This window comes from Stenella coeruleoalba (assembly GCF_951394435.1).
Source record: "Stenella coeruleoalba genome assembly, chromosome: 3".
NCBI classification, from domain to species: Eukaryota; Metazoa; Chordata; class Mammalia; order Artiodactyla; family Delphinidae; genus Stenella; species Stenella coeruleoalba.
The window spans coordinates 145,994,620-146,013,998 of NC_137148.1; the positions used below are offsets into that span (position 1 = coordinate 145,994,620).

The 19,379-nt window shown below is 45.8% G+C and overlaps 1 protein-coding gene across 2 annotated transcripts in view; it reads left to right on the forward strand.

Moving 5' to 3' along the window:
• Nucleotides 1–19,379, forward strand: part of KCNIP1 (potassium voltage-gated channel interacting protein 1) — a gene marked incomplete at both ends in the record, with an annotated part of 357,480 nt that overhangs the window by 31,719 nt on the left and 306,382 nt on the right. The window lies entirely within an intron of this gene.

Consider the following 19,379-nt stretch of genomic DNA (forward strand, 5'->3'; position numbering starts at 1 on the left):
AGCCGCTGAGGGGCTGGCATTTCCCCGCTAGAGCAACCGAAAACCCTTAGCCTTTGGCGTTTGTGTGCTGTGTGACCCTGCGCAGGTCACAGCACCCCTCTGAACCTCAATTTTCCCATCTGTGCTCTTGGGATTTTTAAATCTTACTTTGTTCAGGGTAGTGATGAGGGTTAGAGATGGTGGAGATTTGGGGCAGGGGAAAAGAAACTCACCTTTTAAAGACCAACCGAGCAGAAGCTGGGAGCAGTGAGAGATGGACCGCTGCTTCCAGCCAGCCATGTCCAGGAATAGCCCTCTTGGCCCTATGGCCTCCCAGAGACTGTCAAACTGCATTTTGGGCTCATGGGCAGAGACTTGTTCCCATCAATAGGAAAGACAAGCAGCAGCGTCTGCAGGCAAAACCATGCTTCCCTCCGCTTCCTGTAAGGATTAAAAAGCAGCGACGAAAACAAACCCCATGTATTGGGCCTCCCCTAAGTATCAGGCATGATGCGGTCGTTAGCATGACTCTGCCCCACACTTTACTCGAAGAAACTGAATCTGAGGCTCAGAGGCCTTAAGTTACTGGTCCACAGTTCCCCTGCTCTCAGGGCAGGAGCCGGATTCAAAGCTGGCCCTTCCAGATTGCAGAGCCGGGGCTCGCTCTGCTAAGACTGGCGTTTCTCTAAAATATAAAAGCTCGCCTCGGTTATACAGACACCTGCCACCTGAGGTTCTGGCGGTCACCTGAGTACCCCCAGCTCCTGGGGAGGTGAGCACAGCCCAGCCATGCCTGCTGAATGTGTTCTAGCCCTTCCCTCACTCCTGCCTCAGCTGCTGTGAGGCAGCCAGCCCTGCAGGCCATGAAATGAGAGCGATGTTCAGGCCGCTACATACTCTCCAGCACGTAGCTCCCTTCCACGGCCCCTTTCCTAATGGAATCCTATGAACAGTAGAGTAAATCGTCTATATAACAGACATCATAGCAAAGGGGGTCTCTTAAGGCCTCAGACCTTACAGATACTGCATTGTCAACGAAGGACATAGGGCCTGGAACGCATCCCCAGAGGAATGATTTTCCAAGAAGGTCCTTGGCCCACCGCCCCCACCCCCACCCCCACCCCCGGGAGCCAGAAGATTCCCGCCCATGAACTCATGCAAAAATGCCGGTCCTTCCTTCTGCTCCCCTGGGGGAGAGACACACAGTACAACAGATGGCCTTTCATATGACTAAAGGGTTACATTTAAACAACTAAATGAGGTATGAAGGGTTATACATTTGGAATTTATAAACAAACACTAGCATTCTTCCCAAGGTACTTTCCCCCCTGGAAGATAGGAACAGACAGGGAAGGAGGGTGCGATCCTTCTGCTGCATCAAAGCTAACCCCTGCCAGAAGGCTTTGACATACTCGCTCTTCACGGTATGTGGGTGGAAACCCTGGTCCCTGGTTGGCTGTGGGGTTTGTGTGGGACAGATGATTGTACGTGGAAGGCAAGGAAATAATGATGCTACAGCAGTGAAGACTGGTACTTTGCACTGGCACAAAGGATAAGAGATCACAAAATCACTTCCCCAACTTCAACCTTCCAACAACCTCATAAGGTAATAAGCACTGCAGGCTCACGGTAATCCATTCAGGTAGAGAATTTCCTACCTATTTTATAGAGGGGGCTCACTGAGGTTCGGAGACGTTAAATACACTGCCCAAGGCAGGTTCCTTTGCCTCTCTGCGCTTCAGTTTGTCCATCTCTAGAGTGGAGATACGTATAGGTAACCCCTCAGTGTTTTTTGAGGAACAAGAGACCAGCTGAGCTACCTGACACATAATGTGGCAGATTGCATTTTCCCAGGATGGCTACACCAACACACATCCCATCCCATGTGCTCTTCTTTCATTGTGACATCGACATTCCTCCATCAAGAGGGGGCATCTTTGTCCCCTCCCCCTCAGCCTGGCAGAGCGTTGTAACTGTCTTGCGGATAGAATGTGGCGGAAGTGACACTGTGATTCCCAAGGCTAAGTCGTAAACTGTGGTACAGCTTTCACTGGGCACGCTCTCGCCGGACACTGTCCGTATTGTGAAGAAGCCAAGAGGCCCCATGTAGGTGTTCCACCTGACAGCCCCAGCTCAGTTCTCTCTCAGTCAGCAAACAGCACCTCCCAGGTATGTAAGTGAAGGAGCCTGCAGATGACTCCAGGCCCCAGCCTTCAAGTCCCCCAGCTGAGACCTCAGACATCAGCCACCATTCTGCACCCTCGATGAATTCCCCATCCACAAAACATATGAGCAGATTAAGTGGTTGTTTTATGCCCTTATGTTCTGGGGGGGATTTGTTATGCAGCCATGGTAACGGGAACATGTTGTAAGTGATTTGGAAGGGGAACTGTTATTGTTGCTGGTGACAGTGGTAGTACAGAACCAGGATTAAAAAGCCTGAGATTGCTGTATGACATGTGATGGGGGAGCTTTAGAAATGCTCTGTATAGTCTTCTATCAGGTTGTTCACTGCTGCACAAAAGGAATAGAAGGGCAGTGATATAGGAGGGCATTTTCATTTATCAAGCATCTACTTGTGCCAGGGCGTGGTTCATATACATATGCCAATACACATATACATGCATGTGTGTGCATACATATACACACAAACACACATGCATACACATATGCATACACACACGTGTGTGCGCATATACACCGGTACGTGTGTGCACATGTACTTGCATGTGTGCATTCACATGCGTGCACATATACACACGTATGCATACACCTGATGCAAACACATCCATGTGTATATACACATGTACACATATCCATGTACACATATGCATGTACATATATATGCATGTGTGTGCATACACATGTGCATATGCTATGCGATACACATACGCACATGTATACACATCCACATGCATACACACATATGCATGTACAAACACATATACATATGCATATGCAGATAGACATAGACACACTCACACGTACACATGCATATACATATACACATGTATGCATACACATACACAAGTACATACACACATACGTTCCTCTGGGCAGTCCTCACAAGAGGTCTTCTTGTTTCAGTTATTTGCCCAAGGTCACTCCCCTGCCATGTGATGTGATGGAGCCGGATGTGCACCTGTGCTTGCTGGCTCCGCAGCCCATCCTTGTCCCTCCATGACTCCCCCAGATGCTGTTTTCAAGAGGACCAGCATTTCTTTATGACGTCTGCTTCAGCTGCTTCACACACCCCTTCTACTCGGTCTATAGCCCTTTCTGGATTGTGTACCCACTTACTTATGTAAACCCTTTGAATCAACATCTATTCTGTGTGGCCACTTGGGATGAGAAGTCCCATAAATCAAACTGGCAACCCGTGTCCTGAGCCCCTGCTGAGGGTGTGTCACTGGCTGAGTGCTGCCGGGGGGAGGGTGTGAGTAGCTCTCAGCCCTAGATAAGCCATCCGCTCACAGACATTTGAGGGCCTGCTGTGCAGAGGCTGTGAATCTGTCACTGTGCTGACCTGTGGGTCAGATGTGGCTCCTTCCCTGCAGGGGAGCGAGGATGGATTTTTAACACTGCGAAAAGTCACAACAGAAAAGATAAAATAACATGTTTTAAGGGAGAGAGAGTAATGAGGAGCAGAATAAATCACAACAAAAGATTTTTCAATAGAGTTGAGAAGACAAAGTATCAATACAAAAACAGACAATGAAATGCCAATATTCGAATCAAATGACAAGGCGAGCCCTGCCGCTGGGGAGCAGGACAGGCTCTCTCCCTGTGAGCGAAGGGCTACCTCGCTCCTTTTTCCTGACTCTTCTAGCCACTTTTTCCCCTCGCTGCATTTTTCTTACTTAACGACAAGGCATTTTAGCCTGCTGTATTGTAAACATAATTGTAAGCAGCTTGAAGTCCTCTTTGAAACAAGGAGGAACATAGGTCAAGAGCCCTGCAGTCCATCTGTGAAGTAAGGTGAGATTTTTTTTTTTATGCCTTTTCCTTTCTGCAAAATCATCTAAGCACACTGTGGAAAAGGTGGGCAACAGAAAAGGGCAGGAGGAAGATGAAGGCTCAATGATAACCTCGCCATGCCATTCGGAGGGAATTGCTGGTGAGGGGAGGGGGCGTGCATCCTTCCAGACACTCATAAAAGGGTGCAGGTGCTCTCTCTCCAGAGAGCATGTCCCCTCTGGCCCCAGCTGCTAGTGAGCTCTTCCTTTCCAGCGGGACTCACTCCTGGGGTCCTCACCTCACCTCCTGTGCCCTTAGCCACCCCCCTCAGCTACTGGGCCGGGTCAGTGCTCTGATTTAACCTGCTCAGAGCACTGCGTGCACCGCCTCCACGGCGCTTCCCTTCTGTAATTTTACATTTATTCGCGTGCATTCTCCGTTAACAGATCACCCATGGTGATGGAAGCTTCCTGAGATCCGGAGCAAGAGCCGTTCCTGTTCACTGCCACATCTCTAACACCCAAAGGAATAAATAGAGAATCTTGGGATTTTGCTGTTGTTTGTTGTTTGGCTTGGAAAAAAAAAAAATCTCTTACTTGAAAAATTTTGTTTACCCTCTTAACCGTGTTTTTAGTGTACGGTTCAGTGGAGGAACTATATTCTCATGGTTGTGCAACTGATCTCTAGAACGTTTTCATCTTGCAAAGTTGAAACGCGGTACCCATTAAACAACTGCCGACTTTCGGCTCCCCCCAGGCCCTGGCAAACATCATTCTACTTTCTGCTTCTGTGAGTCTGACTCCTTTAGATACCTCATATAAATAGAATCATACGGTCATTGTCCTTCTGTGTCTGGCTTATTTCATTTAGCATAATGTCCTCAAGTTTCTTCCATACTGGAGCATTTGCCCAGGAAAAAAAAAAATCTTGCTTTTTACTATAACACAATATTATAATCATTTTCCCATCCCATAAGACATTTGCGGTATGTGGGCCTCTCACTGTCGTGGCCTCTCCCGTTGCGGAGCACAGGCTCTGGACACTCAGGCTCAGCGGCCATGGCTCACGGGCCCAGCCGCTCCGTGGCATGTGGGATCCTCTCGGACCGGGGCACGAACCCCTGTCCCCTGCATCGGCAGGCGGACTCTCAACCACTGCACCACCAGGGAAGCCCTCATAAGACATTTTTTAAGGTTGTATAATATTCCACTTTATGGGTAAACGATAATATATTTGATCATGCCATTGTGGGATATTTAAGAATGGTGCTTGTTTGTTGGAACTCAGAGTTGCCCTCTGCTGGTTATCAGACCTATTCCACCCCGACCCTCACCCTCACTGGCATCCGAAGTCATTTTCCCTGAGTTGACAGGTACACAGGAGGTTGGATCTATAAGGACACAGTTTAGGAATCAGAACCTGGGGATAGAGATTGAAGTGGAAGCCATTGAGGTGGAAGATGGCAGCAGGTTGTCAGTTTCCTAGCCCTGCCCCAGCCTGATTTAAGACTGAGGGGGAGGGGAAGGGGAGAAAGAGAGAGAGAGAGAGAAAGAGAGGTAGGTAGATGTAGGCAGATGGAGCTCTTTTCATGCCATAGTTTGTGGGACTCAGACTCTAGGGTGATAAGAACAGAGGGCTCAGAGTGACGCTGTGGCCCTGGGCAGTGTCCCCCTAGAAAGGGAATCTGCATCATTGCTGAAGACAGCTGCAGCAGAGGCAGTGTCCGGACACTACTGCACCAGTCAGAGTCCCCAGAAAAGGCAGGCCCGCTGGTGTGCTGAGCCGTTGTCACCCAGTTGTTAAAACACTGGGAGCTGGTCATCAGCCACGGTGCGAGTATTTATACCACGGAAATCTACAAGCATTGCAAATCAGGACGTTTGTTTTTTGGAGAGCCGGTTTTCCAGCACACCACTTCAGAGGGCACACAAATTGGAAGATTCAAGGAGGTCTTAGGAACTATTGCAAAAGTGTGGGCAGGGTGTAGGGAAGCACAGGGAATAGTGCAGTACCCTGGGGGCTGGTCACGATGGGCTGGGGGAGGAGGGAAGGGGGCTGTGTCAGCATCAGAAATAGAGTCTCCTTGAGAGGGGTACCTCCAGCCTGAGACCCTCAGGGGGCAGCTGGGTAATGAAGAGCTGACCTCACTGTCCGGAGACCTGTCTTCTGATCTTCACAGCCCCACTGACTGAATGTAGTTGGTAGATTCTATGTAGTCCTATGGTCAGCCTCCAGGGCAGAGAACAGTCTGGAGAAGAGTGGGAGTGGGTCTGGGGGTCACACAGGAGGATATGAGTCCATCTCCCCTAGGTGACTTTTGGGCGGGAGAACCAACAAGCAGGTGGGAGCAAAGGGTGCCTAAGTACATGGGGGAGTCCCTGCAACCCCCTAAGAATACCTGTGAAAGTCGGGTGGGACCTCTGAGCTGAAACATTAGTAAATCACAATAAATGCGGCTCATTTGTACCTCCAGCTGATGACAGCCGCACTCAATATTCTTTGCATATAATTTTTGCCCATTTCTGACTATTTCCCTAGAATAAAGACCAGGCCTCCAAGCAACAATTCTAGAGCAACGGATTTCTACATTTTTAAGATTTTGATACTTACGGTATATTTTTTTCCAGAACATTCATACCATTTGATAACTGTGTGTACACAGCCAGCACATGAGAGTGGTTGATTCCACACATCTTCACCAGTACTTGACACTATTAAATTTAGAAATAGTCTCCTTTTAGGAATTCCCTGGTAGTCCCGTGGTTAGGACTCCGCGCTTTCATTGCAGTGGCCTGGGTTCAGTCCCTAGTCAGGGAACTAAGATCCTGCAAGCCGCATGGCGCAGCGGAAAAAAAAAAACATAGAAAGAGTTGCCTCTTGGCTAGGTGAAAAATCTTTAGTTCCAGTTTTAATTTGCTTTGCTTAAATTACTAGCAAAGTTAAACAGTTCTTCATATTTTTATTGGAAACGAAAATTTTATTTGTCCCAAATTTCCTTTTTTAAAGATTTAAAAGAAAAGAACCTATGAAAGCAATTAGCACAGCACCAGCACACAGCGAACTCCTGTCCCTGTTGGTTTACAGTTCACTCCTTCCCACAGTCATTGACATCACATTCATGACTTGTCTACTGTGTGTGGTCAGGGGTGAACAGGATGTCTGGACTCTCCTTTTTTCTGGCAAGATTCAGGGCCTCAACCTGCATCAGCTGCTTTCAGTGACACCTGTCAGGATGGAGTCCAAAGACTGAATGACATGCCCTCACCCACTGCCTTCCACCTCCCTGCATGGTGGGGGGCTTTGAACTGTAAACAGATTATTCCCACCCCGTTTGCTGAGTCATAGAATGTCAGCCCTCCAAGGGCCCTCAGAGACCATCTAGGTCATCAGCTATCTGCATGTGTAAGGTTTTCCATTTACAAATTAATAGAGGCAAGTTTTAGAGAATCTGATAAATACAGAAAGGTGAAAAGGAGAAGCAATGAAGGCCCAGCGTCTTGAAGAAAATACTTTCAAAATATTGGTGGATTCTATTCTACAGATAGATGCGAATGCTTTCTAAAAGTCAATTTAGGAATGCACTGTATAATTTTAAATAAGTTCTTTTTTTAAATAGAAACACTTTCCCTTTTAGGTAATATTTTACAAAATGATGTGTCTATAATAGTTCATCATACAGATATGCCATAAAGTGTTGATTTTCTTATTAGGAGAAATCTAGGCTAATTTCAAGTCTTTGTTGTTATTAGCTATTCTCTAATGATGATCTTTGAACTTTAATCTTTGCTCACTTCTCTGATTCTTCCAAAAAATTTCTAAAAGCAGGGATCGGGGTCAAAGAATATTATGCTTTGAAAGCCCTTCTCTTTTCCTGGAAGTGTAGGATCCTATAAGATACGAACTTCCCTTCTATTGGTAAGCCATATGAACTCAGAGAGGGGAGGTGACTTACCCAAAGCCACACAGCTTTGATGGAGCAGGAATTGGAACTATGGTCTTTCTCTACAGCCTCTGGTAAATATCAGAACCTAGCCTGGAGCCCATAACTCCTGACTCCCGGGCCATGTGCTTGCCTTACTTCTCTGCTGTAGGTTATTTCTCTACCCATAAGGAACACTCTCAATTACTGAGCGCTAACACGTGTCAGGCACTGAGCTGAGCACTGGAATCTAGTATCTCATTTGATCCTGATCCTATGATGTAAATACTGTCATTATCCTCATTTTGTAGATGGGGACACTGAGGCAGAGACAGTGTCCGAGACAAGCGGAGACCTACTTGTCTGAGGTCACAGTGCTGGTAACTCACAGAGCCTCCTGGTTAAGCAGGGTGGTCCAATAGAACTTTCTGTGATGATGGAAAAGTTCTATAAATTCGAGCCATACAATGTGGTAGCCTCTAGTGACATATGGCTATTGTGCCCTTGAAAAGTGGCTCACATGAGTGGGGAACTAAATTTTTAATTTTATTTCATTGTAATGAATTTAAATTTAAATAGCCACATGTGACTGGGGCTACCTTACTGAACAGACATCTCCAGAGTCGTAAGCAGCTGGCCACTCCACTGCCCCTGCATGGCCTTTTCTTTGCCATGTCACATCTGCTTTCAGGAAGGTCCTGTGAAGCGTCTCCCAACCCCTTCTGGACCCCAGCCTCGAGAGGGACTCGGAATGGCCTTCCCGAAGGTCCAGGGACTCACATCCCTTTGCCTGAGGCTGGTTTTTAGTCTGCCCCAGGCAGACGGTCCCAGTAGCTGCTTCCGCAGACATTTAAAAAGAGATGCTGCAGAGAGAGGCTTTTTAATCGTTTTGGTCACACATTAATGAAAATGTATGTCTGTCCTCTTTAAATTACTCCCACAAAGCTCAAGGTCTACATTTACTCTCAGTGCAAATACTATTATGAGCTTCGTTAGAAACTTCTCTGGGAATTAACAATACAGATTTCAATTGTTCCTGCTCTCTGCGGACACAATCTCCTAGAAGACCTGTCTCTAAGGAGGGAACTGTGGAGGCATTCAAGGGATGATTTTTTTTTTGTCACCCTTTACTGTCATCATTTACTTTGTGCTGGGCCCTGTGCTAGCCCCTGTGCACACCTCACTGTATTCATTTCCTGGGGTTGTTATAACACGTGACCACAAACTGGGTGGGTGGCTTAAAGCAACAGAAATTTATTGTCACACAGTTCTGGAGGCTAGAAATCCAAAATCAAGGGGTCAGCAGGACCAAGTTCCCTAGGAAGGCTCTAGGGGAGAATCCATTCCTTGCCTCTTCCGGCTGCTGGTGGCTCCAGGCATTCCTTGGCTTGTGGCTGCATCACTCCAATCTCTGCTTCTGTCTCCACATGACCTTCTCCTCTTCTGTCTGTGTCTTCTACTCTCCTGTTTTATAAAGGCTGTCATCAATGGACTTAGAGCCCACACAGGTAACAGGTAAACCAGGAGGACCTCAAGATTCTTAATTTAATTTACATGGGCAAAGACCCTTTCACCTCATAAATCCACATTCACAGGATTCGGGGATTTGGACATGGATATATCATTGTGGGGTGGGAGCACCATTTAAGCCATTATATTCATTTTATTTAATCTATGTAACAGCCCTGAGAGGGAGGTGAAGTAGCCAGGATAGACTAACTGCTGCAACAACCTCAAGATTTTAATGGCTCTCGCCAATAACATTTCTCACCTTTGGAAAGCCCAATATGTATGCTACTGGTTGTACGGCTCCTTTTCTAGGTAAATCGACCAAAAAACAATGCAGGAGGCTGAAAATAAGAAAAGAGTTTATTTGGAGTCTTAAGAATTGCAATTCGGGGGGCTTCCCTGGCGGCGCAGTGGTTAAGAATCCGCCTGCCAATGCAGGGGACACGGATTCGAGCCCTGGTCCGGGAAGATCCCACATGCTGCAGAGCAACTAAGCCCATGCGCCACAACTACTGAGCCCGCGCATCACAACTACTGAAGCCCACACGCCACGACTACTGAAGGCCACACTCCACAACTACTGAAGCCCGCGCGCCTACAGCCCGTGCTCCGAAACAAAGAGAAGCCACCGCAATGAGAAACCCGCACGCCGCAACGAAGAGTAGCCCCCGCTCGCCGCAACTAGAGGAAGCCCGCACGCAGCAACAAAGACCCAGTGCAGCCAAAAATTAAATAAATTAAAAGAATTGCAATTCGGGAGACACAGATTCTGGTGAAACCGAAAGAATGTTCCAGGGAAGAGAAAGAGTCAGCGGCTTGTAAAGACGAAAAGCCACAAGGTTGCTAAAAGTTGCCTGGTGAGAATTGTGCTTGACTTTGATGCAAGTCAGGAAATGTCTGTCTTTAAGGAATCACGAGTTAGTTTAGGGTATGAGTCCAATAAGCAGACGGACTTTCACAAGTTACTTTAGGGTAAGAGTTTGGAAAGTATCTTGTTTCTGGCAGATGTTCTGGATGACTTCATTAGGACAATAAGTGGTCGAAAGGTCAGATTCCATCCAGGCTGCTATGTATATAAATCACACTTCCTTAATGGCCTCCTGAATCCCCTTTAGAGAGCTCTCTTAGCAATACTGACTCCATTTTTATTTTATTTTTCTACAGCTGGCTGCCAGGGGAATCAGGCCCCTTACATCTTGTGGCTCCACTGTCTTGTGGCCTTGAGGTCACCTTGGAGTTATCCAGCTGGTAGACTGCAGGGAGGGAGTGGGTACAGAGAGAGAATGTGGATGATTGAATATATGATACTTAACCACCTTGGCCTGGAAGTGACATGCAAGACTTATCCTTACATTCCATTTGTGGAGACTAGTCACATGGTCCAACCCAGCTGCAAGGGAGCCTGGGAAATGTAGTCTTGGATGAGCATCTATGTGTATGCCAGGAATAAGATTGATAACATTTATCTACGCGGACCTCCCATTCCTTCCCCCCCCCCCAAATAGTCAGCCCTTTGTCCTTGACTCTCAGATTCTCCTCCCCTCCTCCTGCCTGTCCCTCTGGAGAAGGGAGAGAGAGAGAGCTGGCTTTAGAGAGGCAGAGAGGTAACACAGAGCTAAGAGCTGGAAAGGGAGGGTGTGGCAGAAAGAGAGAAAATCCATGTGGGCCAGGTGTCCTAGAAAATTCTCTCTGGTTTGACATGTCAGATGTTTGGAGCAGCTTCGGTTAGGAAAAACTCAGGAGCAAAGGAAAAGCAGAGGTGTAACTGTGAATTGTGAATGGTATCCACTTTTACGCGTTTAAAGGAGAGCAGTGAATTTCTTTTTAATTTGTTTGAATTCCTTTTGTTTGCTGGACAGCATCTCTTGACTTCAACTCCATATGAAGGAGCTGGGCGGTGGATAGCGTGACCATAGGTCCCTGTTAGCCCTGGACAGCCCCTGTTGACTGTAGTCAGCCCCTTTTACTCCCCGAAATGTCCCCGTTTGAACAATAAATGATGTGGTCACCCTAACTTTGGCTTTTGAGTGTGTAGGTCTCACCCACAAGACCAAGTACTTCCCTAGGGCACAGGCTGTGGCTAGTTCATCTCTGAATGTCCAGCCTACACCCCCGGCCCTGGAGCATAGAGGTGCCAAGAAATGAATGCAGGAGCCAAGAAGGGCAGAGCTGGGGTTTGGGTCCAGGCCTTTATACTCCAAATGCCAGGCTTATCCTGCTGTGCCAGCTCTCCTTCTGGAGCTCTCCAAACACAGGGAAACAATTCAAGGTAACCAGGGGCATGGGGCTGCTTGCATTGTATGGACTGAGAATGCCACAGGGATTCAGAGAGGGGAGCTAAAGATGGCTGCCAAAAACAGACAACAGTTCCCAAGCTTCTCACTTCAAAACCCACAAGGGAGAGGCTGAGGGGGCCTGGGGGCAGCCCTCCAGAACCCACCATCCTGGCCCTGCAGTGGAGGACACAGCTCAAGTTTCCTCCCACATCTGCCAAAGGCAGGAGATTGATGATGAGGTCCCAATTCTGAACAGGAATATGCCAGAGAGGTTTGAATTAGAACTCTCCAGAGAGGAAAATTCAGCTCCTATTTTCACTTTTTAAAATGTGCCTTTGTTTTTCACTGTAAATAGCTTAAGCAGAGTCTTGTAATTTTGAAACAACTAATTTTTTTAATTACCTGTAATCCTACCATTTAATAAATCCACTATTTTTGCACCTTGGAATCTTTCCATCCAGGATTGTTTTTCCTTTCTAAATGGTTTTTCTGTACATAGGAATAAGCATAGGCTGGTGTATCAGGTATCCATTGCTGTGTAACAAACCACCCCCAAATTTAGCAACAGCAGTGGCTCATGATTCTGCTCGATGTTTCTTCTGGTCTGGGCTGGGCTTGGCTGATCTCAGCTGGCTCACTCATGCTACCTGCAGTCAGTGACCCTGTAAGGCCTCTCTTATGTTGCATGGTTGGCTGGCTATCAGCTGGGGTGACAGTGGGTGACTATGGCATGTGTTTCTTAGTAGCTTAGATGAGCCTGTTCTCATGGTGCTGGTTCCAAGAGCAGTAGGAAAAGCAGAAGCTGCAAATATTCTCAGGGCCGAGGATTGGTGTCCTGTGCTGTGCAATTATTTCATTTTCTATTAGTCCAAGCAGATCAAAGGCCAGCCCAGATTCAAGGGAGAAAGGAAAGACTACTGGAGGACCTACAAAATATTCTTCTTTGGGCTACACTGTTAGCTCTGTGGTCCTCGTACAAAATGGTGGACCATTTTACAATCTAACACAATTGCGTAGAGTTTTATACTCTTCTAATTTTAATTAATTTATTTTTTAACATCTTTATTGGAGAATAATTGCTTTACAATTGTGTGTTAGTTTCTCCTTTATAACAAAGTGACTCATTTACACATATACATATGTCCCCATATCTCTTCCCTCTTGCGTCTCCCTCCCTCCCACCCTCCCTATCCCACCCCTCTAGGTGGTCACAAAGCACCGAGCTGATCTCCTTGTGCTATGCGGCTGCTTCCTACTAACTATTTTACATTTGGTAGTGTATATATGTCCATGCCCCTCTCTCACTTTGTCCCAGCTTACCCTTCCCCCTCCCCACGTCCTCAAGTCCATTCTCTACGTCTGCATCTTTATTCCTGTCCTGCCTCTAGGTTCCTCAGACCTTTTTTTTTTTTTTAGATTCCATATATATGTATTAGCATATGGTATTTGTTTTCCTCTTTCTGACTTATTTCACTCTGTATGACAGTCTCTAGGTCCATCCACCTCACTACAAATAACTCAGTTTCGTTCCTTTTTATGGCTGAGTAATATTCCATTGTATATATGTGCCACATCTTCTTTATCCATTCATCTGTCGATGGACACTTAGGTTGCTTCCATGTCCTGGCTATAGTAAACAGAGCTGCAATGAACATTTTGGTACATGACTCTTTTTGAACTATGGTTTTCTCAGGGTATATGCCCAGTAGTGGGATTGCTGGGTCATATGGTAATTCTATTTTTAGTTTTTTAAGAAACCTCCATACTGTTCTCCATAGTGGCTGTATCAATTTACATTCCTACCAACAGTGCAAGAGGGTTCCCTTTCTCCACACCCTTTCCAGCATTTATTGTTTGTAGATTTTTTGATGATGCCCACTCTGACCAGTGTGAGATGATATCTCATTGTAGTTTTGATTTGCATTTCTCTAATAATGAATGATGTTGAGCATTCTTTCATGTGTTTGTTGGCAATCTGTATATCTTCTTTGGAGAAATGTCTCTTTATGTCTTCTGCCCGTTTTTGGATTGGGTTGTTAGTTTTTTTGATATTGAGCTGCATGAGTTGCTTGTATGTTTTGGAGATTAATCCTTTGTCAGTTGCTTCATTTGCACATATTTTTTCCCATTCTGAGGGTTGTCTTTTCATCTTATTTATGGTTTCCTTTGCTGTGCAAAAGCTTTTAAGTTTCATTAGGTCCCATTTGTTTATTTTTGTTTTTATTTCCATTTCTCTAGGAGGTGGGTCAAAAAGGATCTTGCTGTGATTTATGTCATAGAGTGTTCTGCCTATGTTTTCCTCTAAGAGTTTTATAGTGTCTGGTCTTACAATTAGGTCTTTAATCCATTTTGAGTTTATTTTGTGTATGGTGTTAGGGAGTGTTCTAATTTCATTCTTTTACATGTAGCTGTCCAGTTTTCCCAGCACCACTTATTGAAGAGGCTGTCTTTTCTCCACTGTTTGTTCTTGCCTCCTTTATCAAAGATAAGGTGACCATATGTGTGTGGGTTTATCTCTGGGCTATCTATCCTGTTCCATTGATCTATATTTCTGTTTTGTGCCAGTACGATACTGTCTTGATCACTGTAGCTTTGTAGTATAGTCTGAAGTCCAGGAGCCTGATTCCTCCAGCTCCGTTTTTATTTCTCAAAATTGCTTTGGTTATTCGGGGTCTTTTGTGTTTCCATACAAATTGTGAAATTTTTTGTTCTAGTTCTGTGAAAAATGCCAGTGGTAGTTTGATAGGGATTGCATTGAATCTGTAGCTTGTTTTGGGTAGTAGAGTCATTTTCACAATGTTGATTCTTCCAATCCAAGAACATGGTATATCTCTCCATCTATCTGTATCATCTTTAATTTCTTTCATCAGTGTCTTATAATTTTCTGCATACAGGTCTTTTGTCTCCTTAGGTAGGTTTATTCCTAGATATTTTATTCTTTTTGTTGCAATGGTAAATGGGAGTGTTTTCTTAATTTCACTTTCAGATTTTTCATCATTAGTGTATAGGAATGCCAGAGATTTCTGTGCATTAATTTTGTATCCTGCTACTTTACCAAATTCATTGATTAGCTCTAGTAGTTTTCTGGTAGCATCTTTAGGATTCTCTGTGTATAGTATCATGCCATCTGCAAACAGTGACAGCTTTACTTCTTCTTTTCCAATTTGGATTCCTTTTATTTCTTTTTCTTCTCTGATTGCTGTGGCTAAAACTTCCAAAACTATGTTGAATAATAGTGGTGAGACTGGGCAACCTTGTCTTGTTCCTGATCTTAGTTGAAATGCTTTCAGTTTTTCACCATTGAGGATGATGTTGGCTGTGGGTTTGTCATATATGGCCTTTATTATGTTGAGAAAAGTTCACTCTGTGCCTACTTTCTGGAGGGTTTTTGTCATAAACGGATGTTGAATTTTGTCGAAAGCTTTCTCTGCATCTATTGAGATGATCATGTGGTTTTTCTCCTTCAATTTGTTAATATGGTGTATCACGTTGATTGATTTGTGTATATTGAAGAATCCTTGCATTCCTAGGATAAACCCCACTTGATCATGGTGTATGATCCTTTTAATGTGCTGTTGGATTCTGTTTGCTAGTATTTTGTTGAGGATTTTTGCATCTATGTTCATCAGTGATATTGGCCTGTAGTTTTCTTTCTCTGTGACATCTTTGTCTGATTTTGGTATCAGAGTGATGGTGGCCTCGTAGAATGAGTTTGGGAGTGTTCCTCTCTCTGCTATATTTTGGAAGAGTTTGAGAAGGATAGGTGTTAGCTATTCTCTAAATGTTTGATAGAATTTGCCTGTGAAGCCATCTGGTCCTGGGCTTTTGTTTGTTGGAAGATTTTTTTTTTTTTTTTTTTTTTTTGTGGTACACAGGCCTCTCACTTCTGTGGCCTCTCCCGTTGCGGAGCACAGGCTCCGGACGCACAGGCTCAGTGGTCATGGCTCACGGGCCCAGCCGCTCCGCGGCATGTGGGATCTTCCTGGACCAAGGCACGAACCTGTGTCCCCTGCATCGGCAGGCAGACTCTCAACCACTGCGCCACCAGGGAAGCCCTATTGGAAGATTTTTAATCACAGTTTCAATTTCAGTGCTTGTGATTGGTCTGTTCATATTTTCTATTTCTTCCTGGTTCAGTCTTGGAAGGTTGTGCATTTCTAAGAACTTGTCCATTTCTTCCAGGTTGTCCATTTTATTGGCATATAGTTGCTTGCAGTAATCCCTCATGATCCTCTGTATTTCTGCATATACTCTTCTAATTTTTAGTTTAACATTGTACTATAATCATTTTCCCTTATCTATACAAAGTCTTCATGACAATATTTTTACTGTCTGCATGACAGTTAGAAGGCAGAGTACAATTTACTCCACTATCTCAATTTTATGTCCAAATTGTTCAACATAAAGATTACTTCCCTTTCTCCAAGTTATAAATAAGTCTGCACAGAACATCTTTATGCAGGTAGCCATTTCTGTAATTTTGATCGTTTCCTTGGAATAGATTCCAAGAAGTGGAGCCAAAAAAGTATAAATGATTTTTAATATTCTAGGTACTTATCATCAAGAGGCATGGCAAAGGAGTGCTGCTTTGCCTCCAAGGGCAAAGATGAGTGAGATTTTCAGCAGCCACCTGGATGCAAGCCTTCCTGCAGGGCCTCCCAGCTTCCCGTGGCTCCTCTTCCTTTCTGGTTGGCCAGGCCGGGAGCTGGAATGAAGCACCGGCTGGGCAGGCCCCTCCTTGGGCTCCAGTGTTAGCTCTGTGGTCGGTGGCTGAGGGTCAACCTTGAGGTGGACACAAACTGACTCAGGACCCTGCAATCTCTTACCTCTTGTCTGTCAGGATAGTGTGTCTCCTGGACCAGTGACATTAACCACCTACACCCTGAGCGGGAGAGCAGGTGGGACTGCCAATGACCTCCCATACCAACCGGCTCTGCCAACCCCTCCCACGTGCGTATGAGCCCCTGCTCATCCATGATTCCAAGTGATCCTCATGGAAACCCCACACGCTTAGCAACACTGAGGTTGGTCCCACATCCAGATGGAGTCTCGGGGCTCAAAGTGCACCCACCTCCCGTGGAGGGAAGTTGCTGGGTTCTGAGGGTGTGCCTGGTGGTCTGAGGGTCGCACCACAGACCAGCTAAGAGAGGCAGAGCCTGTATGTGATGGCATGTTGCTAAGGGGGGCCCAGCAGGCCCTGTGGTTAAGGACCTCAGGCTGGATCTCTTTCTCTAACACGTTGTGTGATGAGAGAGATGGGTTTGCAGGTGTTTCCCCACAACTAAAGAGGGAGCAGTTGATGTAAATGAGAGGAACATTTATAGATTTAAGGAAGGGCAGGAATTTAGAAAGAAAGATAAAGATAATAACTGTGCTGACTGACACTTTAATTTTTCTCCTATTAACGAGGGTAACCCAAAAAAATTTCTTTTTAAAACATACCATGGAAAGAAAGGTTAAAAAAAATCATCCACAATCACACTCCTCGATCAGAGCAACTATCGTTAGGTTTGTGAGTTCTCTTCTAGGTTGCTTCCCACCTCCCGCCCGGACTTTTTTCTCTTGTAAGGCATCTTTTTCAAAGCTCTTTCCCACACTCTGATTTTCTGCACCCAGTGTGGGAGGTTGGACAGGTAACATCTTCTCCTTTGAACAGGTGAAAAAGGGAGGTCCAGGGAGGCGGCGAGGCCCTCAGCTAACATGTGAAGGAGCCAGACTTCACCTGTCCAACTCCAGGGCCGGGGCCAATGCCCTTTAATAATAAAGGTCTGCTCCAGCCCAGGTACTTGGCATTCACTTTCCTATATAATCCTCACAACAACTGTGCAATGGGTACTGTCATCACTCCCATTTTACAGATGATAAAACTGAGGCTTAGTGCTGGAAAGTAACTTGCCCAAGGTCACACAGTTAGGATACCTGTAGCAGGGATTTGGACAGGGAGTGGCCTGTCTCCAGAGCCCATGGTCTTAAACCTATGCCCACCATGTCTGCCTGCATGGTGAGATCCATATGTCCTCTCATGGTCTTCGGGGTCCTCCAGGACCTGGCTTTTATTCACCTTTTCCCTTATTGCTCCCTGCTTCCCACGAGGCCCCTCCACTCCCACTAAACTGAACTGCTCTCAGTTCCCCCAGTGCTCTGTGCTCTACCCAAACATCTAGGCTACTATTGCTAATAACGTGCACCTCCCCCCATCCTTCAGGTGGCTTAAAAGCTACCTCTTCCAGGAAGCCTTCTCTGACCACTTCCCAGACAGGAGGGGCACCCTCCTCTGGGCTCTCACAGAGGCCGCATTTCCCCTGCCACAGTACCTGGCCTGGGCTGAAACCGCTGGCTGCACTGTCTCCATAACAGACTGTGAGGTGTGGAGTCTTGCCCCCTGGACTGTCTTCAGCATTTAGCCAGATGCTGTGGGGAAGCCTGTCCTGAGAATGTCCTCTTCTTCCCCCTTCATGATGGGGTGCTAGGTGGGACCCGGTCCTGAGGGCAGGATGCAGCCCTTTAATGGTCTCCAGCACCCATCCTCCTCTGCCTTCTCTCTTCCCCTCAGCCTCTCCTGTCCAGAATTTGGGACCCAATTCCAGGCTGCCCCTGCCCCAACCATGTCCCTTTGACTTCCCCAGGTCTGAAGCAGCTTTCTCCTCCAACCAATGGTTTACAAAGATTTTTCTGAGGAGCACCAGTCCTGCATAAGATGGTTCCTTGGTCCAAAGTTTTGGGAAACCCTGCCTAACTGATTTCTTTGATATCCACCTATTAATGCTTTGGAAATCAGCACCTGTTTCATTTGATACATATGAAATGTGAAAATGTTTATTTCCTGGGAAAGTTATTATGAAATAAATGGGGCATCTTACAACCAATGGCATTTTGTAATGAAGGAAATGCGGTATGGAAGGTGTCAGGCAGGTTAGGAGAGTAAAGGTCCTGACAAGTCCTGCAGCAGAGAAACAAAATTAACAGTGTTGAGCCCAATGCTTCACAAATGAACTCTAACTCCTGAATATTTTTTAAAAGACATAATAACACTCCAACGAACTACATTTCTAGAAAATGCACTTTGGAAAGCATTCCCCACAATATTTATCATCTATGGAGCCTATTTTAGGATCCACCTTGTGTTGTTTCTCTGATCGTTTCACATTTGCTAATCTTGCCTTCTTGCCTAGACCACATGCTTCCTGAGGGCAGGGCAAGCTTCATAGAAATCACTGATACATCAGAAAAGTGATGCCCCAGAAATACACTGCTGCTCAGAATACGGCCTCGTCCTCCGCAGGGTAGTGAGAGTGACCTTCACCAGGAAGGAAGTAGACCTTCAAAGGTGAGGGCCTTGTTGAATCACATCTTGTTTGGCTGCTTGACTTAAGGCAAGTTCCTTAATCATTCTGAGCCTCAGTTTTCCCATCTGTAAACTGGAAGAATAACAGTTTCTAGCTTCCAGGGTAGATTAGGTGAGATAAATATGGGTAGAGCCCTTGGAACCACTCAAGAGATAAGAGCTCCTATCAAGAGATAAGAGCTCCTATCAAGAGATAAGAGCTCTGATGCTAGCTGTTGCTGTCATTTTGTTGTTATTGTCATCTTGAAATCCCCCAGTAGTCAGTGGTGGACGGTATTAATTGGAGGAGGAAATTGTTAGATGAAAGGGGGTCACTGGATAACAGAAGGAGATTAGAATTATTGGCCGGCAGACAGCTGCTTATGGAAGAGTCACCGGCTGGAGGGACCTCCAT